A 14,235-nucleotide genomic window follows, 5' to 3' on the forward strand; every position below is an offset into this window, starting at 1 on the left:
AAGTAAGCCACCTAAACAGCTTGAGCTTTATCTCTAATATGAAACATGGAGATAACAATAAATATCTCATAAAGTCTCTGTGAAAAGAATGTAATGGCAACTCTTACATCACAAATGCAATCGCTTATACCTGCCACACATATTAGCTCATTTGCTTCCAAATTTCCTGTCTTTAGGAGCTTAAAAATATTTATTTTTCAGCACTATAGAATTAAAATGAGTTTTTTAAATTAAAAAGTTATTTAATATGAATTTGGGTGCCATATTTTTCTGGCCCCAAATTCTAGTGTTGAATCAATCATTAATGAAAACGTGCAAAACACATTTTATTCTGTACAGTTCAGATTTGAGAGCATTTCTCCATGCGGGTTTCTCAGAATGTTAGTTTCAAGAAATCTCCCTCATAAAGAATGTTTCCTTAATCCTATAAATTCAGGAAGTGCTTCTCTGTATCTTTGAGAACTCTTCCAGTCAAGAAATCCATTTAAATTTATTTAAGCTTACATTTTCTTATTTTATTTGGCCATGGAAATTCTTTTCTAGGTAACTTCTATTTATAGTTCATGGAATAACATTTTGTGAAATGTTCATATAATTGTTCCTGTTTGATTCACTAGCCCTACATGCAGATATAGTCATAATCATTTTTGCTTAAAAAATGTGTAGGCTTAATGTGCCATTATTAGTGGAAACTCTGTTTTTGGCCACCATCTTCATTACTGCTTTCTCTATGCTCACTCTCTTGATTTACCTAAGAAGTCTGATATTTACCCAGTCTAAAAACTGTTTTTTTTTTTCTGCTTCCAAATATGGAGTAGAGAGTAAAATTGGAAAAGTGATGTAAGAGTGCCATTACATAGTAATTGCTCAGTCACTGCTCCCCAGTACACACCACAGCTTTGGGTGTCTGGCTCCAGAGTTAGCATGCTTCCTAAGGACATGGGATCAAATGTTAAGTCAGGCCTCCAACTCAGATTTCTTTTCCCTTTTGGTGAGTTCCCCCATATGCCTTATTCCTCTTTTGGACCAGAAGACCATGTACAGAGTCAGTGTATTTTATTTTATTTTATTTTTACAATTTTTCTAGGGGAACATGGAGTGAAGACTCCTGGTCTCCTGATTCAAACTGGATGAAATTCTCTCTAGAGACCTGAGTTCAAAAGGAATGTTAGTAAGAAGGATCATTAAGGACTATTATATAGGAGTTCATACTCTAAACTGGAGTATGAATGGAGGTTAGAGTACAAATATCTAAGAAGGTAGGGGGATGTTATTGGTTGAAGGAAATCTTCATTCACTCATTCATTCATTTATCAAACAAATATTTAGTTAGACACTTTTTCTAGGTGTTGAGGATATAGTAGGAATCACAATAGAAATAAATTCATGTATTTTCTTTCTAATGATGGATGACAAATGAGAATATAAATAAATACCTAAATTATATATTATGGTATATTATACTAAGTGGCATGGATAAATTTTAACTTAAAAAATCCTTTGTGGGAAGAAATTAATTTGTAAGCATATATTTTACTATTATTGGCTATTATTATACTCTAACTTTTTTGAGATGATCATGTAAATGAAATTGAGAAAATGTTCATAGCAACCATATTGCAACCAAAGCAGTGACCTATCAACAAATGAATGATTTACCCTTATAAATGACCTTCTTCACCCAGTATTTTGTAGTACCACAGGATACTCATGGAATTTCAAGAGGAATGGAAGATTTATATTTAATTTCAGAAGTGAAGCAAAGGAAGAATCTGTGAAAAGCAGAAACAGTTTTGGAGAACAAGGGACAGACTTTCAAAATAACAGATGTGAGATATATTTGATCTGACTAGCTGTTTGACATTTTTTTTTTCCTTTTCACTTTTTAACATGCCTGGATCAAATAAAGATTTGTTTGGGTTAAAAATGAAAATAACTCATGTATATTAGTGAGGTCAGAACATCCAACCAAGCAAATTGAGAATGTTGAAGCTTAGAATAAAAATATCTTCAAGCTAGGATCCAGGAATATTAGAATCTGTACCCAACTCTATTGTTTGTGATTTGGAACAAATCTCTTAAATTCATTGAGCCTTAATATCTTTATGCACAGGTTGTGAGTGAAGGTATCGGCTTTCTCTATTTCAAAAGACTATTAACTTCTTTTAAGCACAAAGATCAGTATATTATACACATTTAAAAACGTATGAGGAAATTGAATCTTAGGTCAAACAACTTGTTTAAGAACACATAGTACATAACATTAAGACAAATGCTGGGTCTGGGCATCTCTGATTCTAAAACCTAACCTATTAACATGTTTTGCAATATTCAACCAGCATGGACACTCGACTGAGATCAAGAGGGCATGAAAATGCTTGGTAAGTGGCTCTCATTATGTCAGCTTCAGTGTTCACTGATGGTTGGTTTTAGAGGGAGGGTGAAAAAAATCCCCTCAAGCAATCCAACTGTACAGCCAATGTTTCATTCCCCTCTGGAAACTGCCTTGTTTTGAATTGCTTCATTCACCTGCTTTCAGGCACATATAGCAGGGGCAAACATCCCAGTGGTTGATTACCAATTTCCTATAAGTTGGATGAAAAAGTTGAGTAATAAGTATTTTTTTCTCTTTTTATAATATACAAACATCTATGAGTTATGCAGAGTGTAAGTTAGGGCATAACAGTGCACTTAAAGTTTGCAAATATGCATTTGCAAATTAGCTTGCTGCCAAAGTTGCTTGTGTTTGTAACATATCTAATGCCTTTCTGTTTAGCATTTATGCTATAAGTGAACTTGAAAGACAGAAGTAGTATTTTTATGCTAATATGCCATAAAATGTCTTTGCTAAATAAGCAATTCCTTCTGTAGCAAGGTTTATTTGCAATGATATAATTTAGAATCATCCCAAATGACAACCTTTTGCACCATATTAGTTAAATGATAGGACATCTACAGTGTTAAATCTACAGCAATATATTATAATGGGAAAAATGCCTGAGCAGCAGGGAGCCTTTAATACAGAACTCCATGGGCCACTTAAATAGTGTAATCTGGCTTTCAAGTAGAGCATTCTAAAGAATCTCTATGAACCTTGCTTTGGGGTTTCAGAAAATCAGAATGATATTGAGGACAAAGCTCTGTTCTGGATCTACCTGTCACTGAAATACTCATGCTGCTCTTCTACAAAGCCAGGTGGCTTCATTTTTCTAGGAAACATCAATTACTTCTGCTTTTGCTCAGAAATGGCACAGTTATTTTTAGATGTATTTTCCACTGGTCTACAAAGTATTACAATGGTCATAGCATATTGGATAGTGTCATAATGGCATAAGGATCCCAGAGGAAAATATGCCTCCCCATAATATGGCCATAAACATTTGAAAAATAGCAGGATTATATATCTTATAACTTCTTGAACAGCCAGCCATGTTCCATATTGATGGCAAGTGAATGAGCTATAGTTTTACAGATAGCCAACAAAATGAAATTCACAAGTTTTTTTTCTTTGCTTTTTTTCTGAGGGTCAGCATCAGCTTATGGAGTTTATGATTTGAAATAGCCTTATCTGAATAAAATGAGCAAAGTTCTTCTAGGAGCTAATCAAATCCCAGTCAGTAAGTGAATCACCTATGGAAGTTGCATTAACACAGCAGTAGATTAATAAGTTACACTCTGTTGATTTGACTACCACTGGTATTTAATTTACTTGGGGGATGGTCCTGGTGTATGGAGAATTTAGTGTCTAAGGATTCAGTTACCTGTTCTGGTATAATATATATATCCAGTCAACAAAGCAAATGTCTTTATAGTCTCTTAAGAAACAATTTCTCCAATTCTTCTCTCAGCTGTCTTTGATCTACTGGGCACATGTTCAAGCCAGCTACCATAAGAAGAAAAATCAAATACTTGGGCCTTTTGTTTAAAAATTATATCAGCATACTACAGTGACAGGGCCACGTCAATATTTATAGCAGCTCAATCCACAATAGCTAAAGTATGGAGCCCACCTAGGTGCCTTCAAAAGATGAATGGACAAAGAAAATGTAATATATATATTCAATGGAATATTACTCAGCTTTAAAGAAGAATGAAATTATGGCGTTTTGCAGTAAATGGATGGAGCTGGAGAATATCATGCTAAGTGAAATAAGGCCAATCCCCCCAAATCAAAGACTGAATGTTTTCTCTGATATATGGCTGCTAATTCACAAAAGGGGGGGGGTACTAGGGAAGAACAGAGTTACTTTACTTTAGGTACAGGGCAGTGAAGGGTGGGAAGGAGATATGGGGATAGGAAGGATAGTAGAATGAAGCAGTCATTATTACCTTATGTACATATATGACTGCATGACCAATGTGATTCTATAACATGTAAAATCACAAAAATGAGAAATTATACTCCATTTATGTACAATATATCAAAGTACATAAATCCATTCCATTGTCATGTATAACTAATTAAAACAAAAAAGTTTAAAAATTATATTGTAAATTAGTCTTTGAAAGATGTATGCACACACACATATGCTCACCCTTTTAAAAATATATTTTTAGTTATACATGAACACAATACCTTTATTTATTTTATGTGATGCTGAGGATTGAACCCAATGCCTCACACATGCTAGGCAAGTGCTCTACTAACGAGCCACAATCCCAGCTCCTTTATGCTTACTCTTTATTCACCAATGTATTGCTTTATTAAGGTAATCAGTGGAGAACTATTATTTTAATAGTTTTTGTAATTTTTAGACTTTAAAAAACTCAAACCAAAAGAGACACAGTCCACAAAAATGACAAAAATCTCACATTTGGCAAAGATGTTTAGCAATAATAACTTGCCTCAGAGAACAGGTCTGGATCAACCTTCTTTGTTGTTTGGTGTATAGCTAAGATGGGCATTAGACTATTGTCCTAGTCTAAAGATTGTCAATGGAAAGCTCATGTAGGTATTCCACATTTGTGTTGTGGCTGAAAACACTGTACCTAATTTCTGGATAAACAAATTTTAGTCTCAAAATTTTAGTTTTCCAAACCTGTCAGTTGTTCCAAACCTTTCAGTTAAATATACACATACATATATATATATTAAAAACTATAGAATTTATGTTCAGAATTCAACACCAGCAAATAAGGCTGAAGCTCCCTAGTCAAACAGAACATCACATGTTTTTGTAGGGATATAGTGACATTTAAATTACTTTCTGTTAATCTCTTACCTAGGGCCTTCTCCATTTTTATTTATTTTTTTAGGATCGAACCCAGGGACACATAACCACTGAGCCAAATCCCCAGCTCTTGTTAGTTTTTATTTTGAGACAGGGCCTTGCTAAGTTGCTGAGGCTGGTCTTGAACTTGCAATCTTCTTGCCTCAGCCTATAGGAAAAACTATCGTAATAAAAGAAAAATTAATCCTAATCCCCCAAATTAAGCTGTGAATCAAATGCATGTAATTAAATGTATAGATGCAGTGTGCCAAATTAATTCGTGTCTCTCATTACTTCAGTTCACTGAGTAGTGGATTTTTGTCATATTAGTTTTACTGAAGTGTATCAGGATACATGAGTCAAAGGTACCCAACTTTCTCAAGATGGTACCAGTAAAAGGTAAATGTTGATGTCAATCTCTCTTTAACTTTAGGAGACAGTTTTCCTTTCAGCTGATCAAAGGCAGCTTGTGTCCACTGGTGGGTCTGGCTTAGACCCTTCAATGGATGTTTATTATCATTGTCCGGACTTAGGAAATGATTTGAGACATTTGCTTTCAGAGTTCCATCAGGTTCTCATACTACAGCATAACATCTGACCATTTGATGTGGTCGTCTCAGGCAAAGAAAAATACAGTGAAAAGAAAAAGATTTTATCTTATCTACCCACATGAAATGAGAACTTTAACTTGTAATAAAGTTTATTCCTCATGTTATAATATAAATTCTTTTTCTTCAGCAAATCTGTGTGCTTTACAATAGCTTTTTTACTGAGAAGGATCAGTTCTTTGATTTGTATACAAGTTGAACAAATACAGGATGCAAATCATGTAAATATTTTGAATACTGTATATTTTTTTAATGAAAAATAATTATATGGAGAAATAAATGCTATCAGGCAGCTGATGTTGTGTGGAATAGTGATATTCTGTGTTTCGTGTGGAACTTTATGTGTCAGTTTGTGTCAAAACTCCAGGACTTCCACCAAAGATGTTTAATGACACACTGCTTCTGGAAGCCAAACCATTTTCCAGTGGATTAATATCTCAAACATCCTAAGTTGATGATTTGACCTATTTAGGGATGCAGATCTTATTTCTTTTAGCTATTGACTTTCAAAGGCATGTTCTTTCTGACTTTGGATAGTTCTTCAATAACAAGGAAGGCTAATACGTATAAAAGGCTTATGAAAGACTTAGATATAATCTTTAAAAAGTTAGGCAATTAAAAACATGGTTATTTGCATTTTTTTTCTTTTTTGAAAGCTTAACCCCCAAATTACTGTTCTTCAGAGAGAAGGACATTGGGATTTTTTTCTTTTCCTTAAAAACTGGAATACACTCTTGTTTTTAGCATATAGAGTCTAAGGTAATGAGGAACACAACAGTATATTAAAGCAAATGTGTGTCAAATCCCCAGGGTAAACAGATGTCATGCATGCAGTATTTCCTCCAGACATCTGAAAAATCCAGCATCATTGTTCTTTCAATCTGTTTTCTAAGCAAATGAAACAATAGGGAATATACATAAATCTTTCTATATTAGCATTCAAGAAATATTTCAACTGGAGAAGTTCAAAATTTACATTTGGCTAGCCAAGATATAAAGAGCTTAAAATTAAGAAAACTAGAATTACAAGTGTGTATATTCCCACTGGTTATTCCACAACTCTACGTTTTTTTTTTTCCCACCAACTTTTACAATCTGTGATGAAGTAGAAAACTGAAACTCTCAAGTAAAGTTCCTTATTTTTATAAACATTTAATCAACATTATGCATGTGAAAGCTCATAAACTTAATATAATTTTCCTAAGTTTAAATATGATTTCCTAAGTTCTTATGTTTTGTTTAAAAAATGTGTCAATCAGAAACAAATTTGCACCACTGAAAATTTTAAACTTAAGAAAATAATTCATACTATATTAACAAAGTGTGCTTGCATGTGTGACTATGTGTGTACTATGTATGTGTGTGTATGTGTGTGAGGAGAACTTAGCATTTGTTTAATAGAAAAAATAGAACTTAGCATTTGTTTAAATAAAACAGAAAGCTAGATTCACATGTCTTCTAGCCTTATCTAACTTTAGATATTGAAAATCTTTGACTTGAGGCATTTCTGTCCAGTGCTGAGCTGGTGAAAATTAAGACTGAAAGAGAAATATAATTTACATCTCCAGTGCAGGGGCTGGGCAATAGTCTTATTGTTGTTCTGAGCCTGTCTCATGTTTGAATGGGCTGGGTCCTGAGCAATCCAAACTACAGCCACATATTTTGATCTGGTTTTATATAAATACCAGTCTAGATTCCATCAGAGGTTATAATTCTTCCTTAGGCATAATATTGGTTCCTTCAAGGTTGGATCTAAAGCTTTGTTAATTTTCTTAGCCTGGGCTTTACACAATTCTGTTTGACTTTAATTTTCATATTAGCCTACTACTAAACTCCCAGCATGATTTGTGGGAAGGATTTATAGGTGAAAAAAGCCACATTTGGTAGGAAAACTTACCTATACTTTGATTTCCACAACTAAATTATTAGTAGGGTAATTTTAATTATTAATGCTCTATCAAGCCATCAGTGTGTGGTGAAGTTTAGTTGAGATGTACCACTCAGAAAACATTGCTGTCTACTATTTGGGTTCAGACAAGTTCAGATAATGGGCATGGAGCAGATGTTGTTCCACCAGGAGGGGAAAAAATCAAATAATAAATATTTCATGATATCACATTCCTAATTAAAGCAAAAGAGATTTTAACAAGTTTTTGCAATTTTTCTCTCTCAAGGTAAGTCAGGTGTTATCTAATCTAAAATGCCTAAACCTGCATGTCTTCTACATGTTTCTTATCTGGCCAAAGACCAATTAAACAGCTAAGTATGTTTCATTATTAATCTGCTTACACTGTAGCAAAATCATTCATATTTTAAGTTGCTAATAATACTTAGTACTTATAAATGGTTCATTTTAGTTTTGGACTTGTGTAAAAGAAGCAATCATCTGAATGATATAAAATTATTGACTTTTGATATAATTTGCTAGTAATTAGTACATTTATCTAAAAGGAGACATCCCTTTCACTGTAGATATTTCTGATGTTTTATATTATAAATTAAAGTAAAAACCCAGCAAAAATGAAAGATCACATTTTGTAATGTTTATAAGTGAAAGATACTTTCAAGACCTATTTATGTGGATCCTTTACAGAATGCAAATATGACAAATTCTAACTTGAGTGAAAATACTTTTATATCAGTGAAACTCTGATAATTCTTTTAAGGAAATAAAGTTATGAGATACTTGTTTTAATTAGGGTCATGTATTTGACATCTCTGATGAAGGCTGTTGGATTATGCTTAATTAACTTGAGCTTGCAAATACACTTAGCCAATGAAGATTGAAAATAAATAGTTATTATTTTTTTTCTGCAAAGTTTTAGAAATGTATCACTAAACTTGGAAAGTGAGACTACATGCTTTTCATAAGTAATGTGGCTGGGCATGGTGTGGTGGCATACGCCTGTAATCCCAGTGGCTCAGAAGGCTGAGGCAGGTACAATGCAAGTTCAAGGCCAGCATTAGCAACTTAGTGAGGCCCTAAGCAACTTAGCAAGATTCTGTCTCAAAATAAAAAGTGAAAACAGTTGCAATGTAATTTAGTAGTAAATTGCCCCTGGGTTCAATAAAACAAACAAACAAACAAAAACCCTGTAAGTAGACAAAAACAGGTTCTGGTAAAATAATAAACAGCCCCCAAATTAGTACCCTATACTTGAAAAGTCCCATGATATCTGTTTTCTGCTCCTTTTTAAGAGAGCTGAAGATTAGAATTTTATCATAACCTTGTTTATGTTTTTCCTGTGATGGACTCTGACATTGGAGATTTGCCTTATTGTGCCATGGTACAATTTATGGATTACTCTGTCATTGTTCATATGGACATGTTGCTAAAATAGGAAAGAGAAAGTAATATGTGACTTGATATTACACTTTACATTGATATGTGAGTGGCCTTTGTGTTCTCTGACAGATCAAAGAAGATGTACTTGATCAGAGCAGTGGGCTTCTTCCATTCTGTTAAGTGTCCAACTTACCTCTACTCCCCATCCCCAGTCACTGAAAGTGGAATGGCTTGCATAAAGTAGAGAAGAACACGGGGAAAGTGCCTTCATATTACCTGCTCATTTCTTTGAATTCTCATTATACGTTATCTTCCATTATTCCTTATACAGTGATATTCAGTTTTACTTTATTACTCAGTTATTTCTTTTGTGAGAACTTGAGTTGTTCTCCATTTTCCATGTTCTATTTAGATTTATTTTATTTGCTGACAGCATTACTTGTCTAACTTCTTCCCTGAAGGACACCCTAGTCACACAGGAAAATGGGATCTCCCTTAAATTTCTTTGTTGTTCCTGCATTTGCAGACACCTTGGAGGTCGGCCCAGCTTTACTGTGCAGAGCTTTTTAAGAGGCTTGTGTGAGAAGGGGAGACTGGCATGAAAGTAGAATCAAACTCCTGTTTCCATTGTGCTTTAGCTCTGAGGTGATGATCTTTCTGGCTTGGGTTATATCTGCAGAACAAGCAAAAACCCAGTCCCTGCAGATATGTCTATGTTTGGGGTTGAGTTGAGGAGAAAGCAGGAATGTATAAAATTATAGGAGATGAGTAGAAGAAAGAATATTTTATATGTAGGTGGTTATAGTGCTGTTGTACTAGTCTTGTTTTTACTGAATCTTCTAGACAACAGGTATAACAAGGAAGGCAGTTTAACAATATAATCTGCAGCAGTAATTTTTATCATTGTCTTCAGATGAAGTAAACTACAGTATAGCCCAGACATAAGAACATAAAGATACTTTCATTAAGGACTATCTCTCATGGTTTCTTACCTCAGGATGTGTCCACAAGAAGTTGATGAATTGTATAACATAATATATAATTTAATTACTTTTTTCACTATTTGTTATTTAAATATTGCTTGAAAGGTATCATAGGTAATTGCAGGTCTCAGTTCTCTTTTTGAAGTATATGTATAAAGGACTAAATATATTTCAATCCATGTTGAAAACAGGCTCATTTCAAATCCTCTAAAACGAGACACAACGGTGCCATCACGGTGCAGAGCATATATTTCTCTCATACGTATTCAATTAGATTATAAGTGGGAACCATTTAAGGCAACAGCAAAATTAGCAGAAGACGACAAAGGATGGTAGACAGAACAAGTTTTTGGAATTTTTTGGTGACTTCAAAAGCCAGCAAATCTTGAAAGTTTGATTTTTAATTTGTTGAACATATCATCACTTTGATTTAATGTGCCAATGCCTGGTATTATTTTCATTTGCTCAGAATGATTTTGTGGTATGATTTAATGAACACATCTATTACAAATTCCTATTCCTAATACAGAATTTTGTCTTTTTCATTAGTGTAGGGGTACAATTGAAGAAGGGTCTTGTGATTCACCCATTATTTAGGAGAAATTTGGTTTTCAGAATATTGGCTGCTTACCTAAGAACTATCTGGTGTTGTTGATATCCTAGCAAAACATACCCTGTTGGGTCTTATTGCTTAAATATTCCCACTTCTAAAATTACCACTACACCATTGGGGGTGAATGAATACACGATTACAATTTCAATTTGACAGTTTTAAAGGAAATGGCATAGGGATTTAATTAGACCCTCTCCATGTGCTTCATTGATTCTCAGATGGGTTTTCATTCTAGCATAAGCAGATGTGGATTCTAACGAAGACATTAGATTTTCTGGTACCATGCCTAGGTTATTCAAACCAGTAAAACAGCCAACAGTACCTGCCTGAATATGCCAGACCCAAAAGCAAACTGGTTTAGGAATGCCACATAGTTCCACCCTTCATCTCCTTTCCTTAAAGGAATAGGAGGATCAAGCCATCAAGAAAATAATGATTTTTTGTGGCTTTTCATCTCATGCTGTATAATGAAAAAGAAATCAGACTGCAGTGATTTATTTTCATTTTAGGCAGTAACAGAAGCTTCCTGACTCTACTGGAAGAGAAATATCACAGCTATTTTTTGAGCTAAACAAAATATCCAATTGAAAAATACATGAAGCCATTATTAAAATAAATTACTGAAAAGTTTAAAAGGGAAATGTATTACAGACCTTTGAAGATTTTCTTTGAAAAAATATATATGCATATACATGTATAATGTGCATACATACATATGTATATATGTATTTTTAATGTGAATGTGTCATCTTAGAAATCTAGAAATCCCAATGTTTTTTTTTTTCCCCAACAAATTAATGATTAAAGTTTCAAAGATTTGAGTTCGGATACAAGTTAGTGGTAGAAAGAAAATGATTAAAGGTGACCAGAGGTGCCCAAGTAGGCATGCCACCACCAGCTGTCTCATTGGGTGCACAGGGAGAATGTTGCACACACTCCAGGGTGTTCTGTGGAGAAGTAGGGTGCACAGTGTAGTCAAAGTAGTTGGACCTGCTACACCAGGGTTGCATGAAGGTACTGCTGTGACTCCCTGGTAAGGTGGTGAAGCCACTGTCATAAGCCGTAATCCTCATCTTTCTAGCCTCTGACCTTCTGTTAGGTCTTTCCCCATATGGGCACATTAGCATTTTTGTTTGTGTTTAGAACCACTCCTCTTGGAACCAGCTTTTCCTCCATCCTGTGTAGGTAACCCTGGGTCCTCTTGGGCTCTATGAAGAATAAAAATTAAATGGCTTGTAAAAACTTTTTTACAGGATATTTTGATAGGACAAGAAGGGTAAACCCATGAGAGAGGATAATGACCACTGAGAGGTGCAAATGTTAGAGAATTAACCTTGACGACAAGTCTCAATTGTTTCATTGAGAAATCTCTCCTGCAAAAGCTGTCACAGGTTAGGTAACTTTGCGTCTCTCTATTTCACAGACATAATTCATGAAGAATAAGCAGTGTTATAAGATAGCAGTAGCCAGACAGCTAGAACATTAGCATTCCGGTTCTGATCGTGCTCTGGCCAGCAATTGGTGAACCATTTTACTTTGCTGGACACTTCCTTTCCAAATTTAGGGAATGAAATGAAATGGTTGCATAGGATGCTATCAGTTCTAAAAATTATATATGAGTTTAACTTCTTAAGACTTCTGCAACTGTTTGAAATATTTTTGTTAATGCAAGTATTCCCAGATCTGCTACAAACACCATATAGACACTATATTTATGCACAGTGGCCATAAGAGTGAGGAGAATATGTTGAAATATTGTGGTGAAATTTGATTCTGCCTTCTCAAAACTCGTCTAAGATCTGGGCTCAGTTTGTAGGTTCTGGTACCCCTGAACAGAACCATAGCATCTTTTTCACATTTTGGAAAGGAAGTAGTTTCTTCTCTACTGAAAAGATCATCACACTGGACACTGAAATACTGGGCTACACCCATGGTTCTGTCACTAATTAGCTAGGTAACACTGGGCAAAGAAAATGATTCTTTTCTTTTTCTTCATTTATCTCATCTATAAAATTACTCAGATGTTTTCTTTTTCTTCATTTATCTCATCTATAAAATTACTCTTAGTGCCAAAATACTCAATTACAGCCCCAGAACCATTGGATTGATTAATATGTTAAAAAAATTAGGTTAGAAGCCTTCCCTTAATGTGTCAAAGCAGGTCAAATTACAAGTTTTCAACAAAAAGGATTCCTTTTGTTATCACCTCTCTTAACCACATGCAATAATTTATCTTTCATGAAAACGGTGATTGTTGAATTGTAGATATGGTCTTAAAGTCTCTAAAGTGCTTTGAATTATTTGGAAGACACACACACACACACACACCACACACACACACAGTTCTTATAAATAACAAGTAAATTCTCTTCCCCACAAGGGTACTAAATTTAGTCTGGAGAAGAATTCCACATGCTTTTAAACATAGATCTGTCTAATAGCTAAGATCACTATAATTTATACAGATTTTTTTTTTCTGTTTTTCCTCTTTTGTTAAGGTTTTGTAATAATGAAGAGGGCACTAAAGGTCTATAAGGAAAAATAAAAAAGGTTTTATTCTCATGTTCCATCTTATATTTAGTTATTTAAATATTTACACGTTTTATAATTTCTAAACGAACTCTTGTTTAGGATTCAATATTGATCAAATGATGTTTTCAAAGGAAAGAAAATATTACCATATTAAAAATATTCCTTGATAAAAAAATTTCTGCCTGATTTTGCAATCCACAATTGTGACAAATAATTATCTTGATACGAGGAAATATGACCAGTCTGTCAAGTGGGAGTAGGCATATTTGAAATATTATCCAGAAGTCTCCAGTTTTTCCAAAAGCTCTTCTAGAGGATCTTCCTTTGAACTCCAAGAGATTCTGAATAGCCACAGGCATACCTGTCTTGTGTGCAGGGTCCCAGCATTCACAGCCTGAACTTCTTTGGTAAGTTCCTTTGTTTAAACACAGGCATACAATTCTACCTCTGAAAACTGCTGGTAGAAATACTAAAACAATTGCTCAATTTCTCAGGTTTCAAATTCCTCAATCTTTGTGTATTGTGGAAAACAAGCTCCTTCGGTGTTCTGTTTCAAGAAGCAAGAAACAGAGATTTTAGAAACTACACGAGTTGAAAAATTATTCAGAGGCAAAAAATAAATTAAGAAAATATGTGATTCTACCAGTTAATTCACTAAAACTTATTGTTATGCTATTGGTGAAAAGTGAATGTTAACAATTATAAACTTTGGAATCTACATGAGCTTAAGTAAAATGATCAGAAAACAAAATTAAGGGTATGATCTTCTACAACACCTTATCCCAGATTTGAACTCAAGCTCTGACAATTTTGAAAGTGACATTGTAATGCTGAAAAAATGCATAATTGAATTAATCTTATGCTTTGTGTTGACAGTTCAGATTGCTAATCAATAGGTATATTTTTCATCATAGTTAATTTATACTATGGACTCAAGATAAAAACCAAGGAAGTTGTCGTCTTCTTCTTTCTTCTTTCTTCTTCTTCTTCTTCTTTCTTCTTC

The 14,235-nt window shown here is 34.0% G+C and overlaps 1 long non-coding RNA gene across 4 annotated transcripts in view; it reads left to right on the forward strand.

The window, feature by feature from the left end:
• The window catches only part of LOC113196719 (uncharacterized), a 161,407-nt gene that overhangs the window by 72,355 nt on the left and 74,817 nt on the right, over positions 1 to 14,235 (forward strand). The gene's annotated exons all lie outside the window — the stretch shown is intronic.

Source organism: Urocitellus parryii, chromosome 1, assembly GCF_045843805.1.
Source record: "Urocitellus parryii isolate mUroPar1 chromosome 1, mUroPar1.hap1, whole genome shotgun sequence".
In the NCBI taxonomy this organism is placed as follows: Eukaryota; Metazoa; Chordata; class Mammalia; order Rodentia; family Sciuridae; genus Urocitellus; species Urocitellus parryii.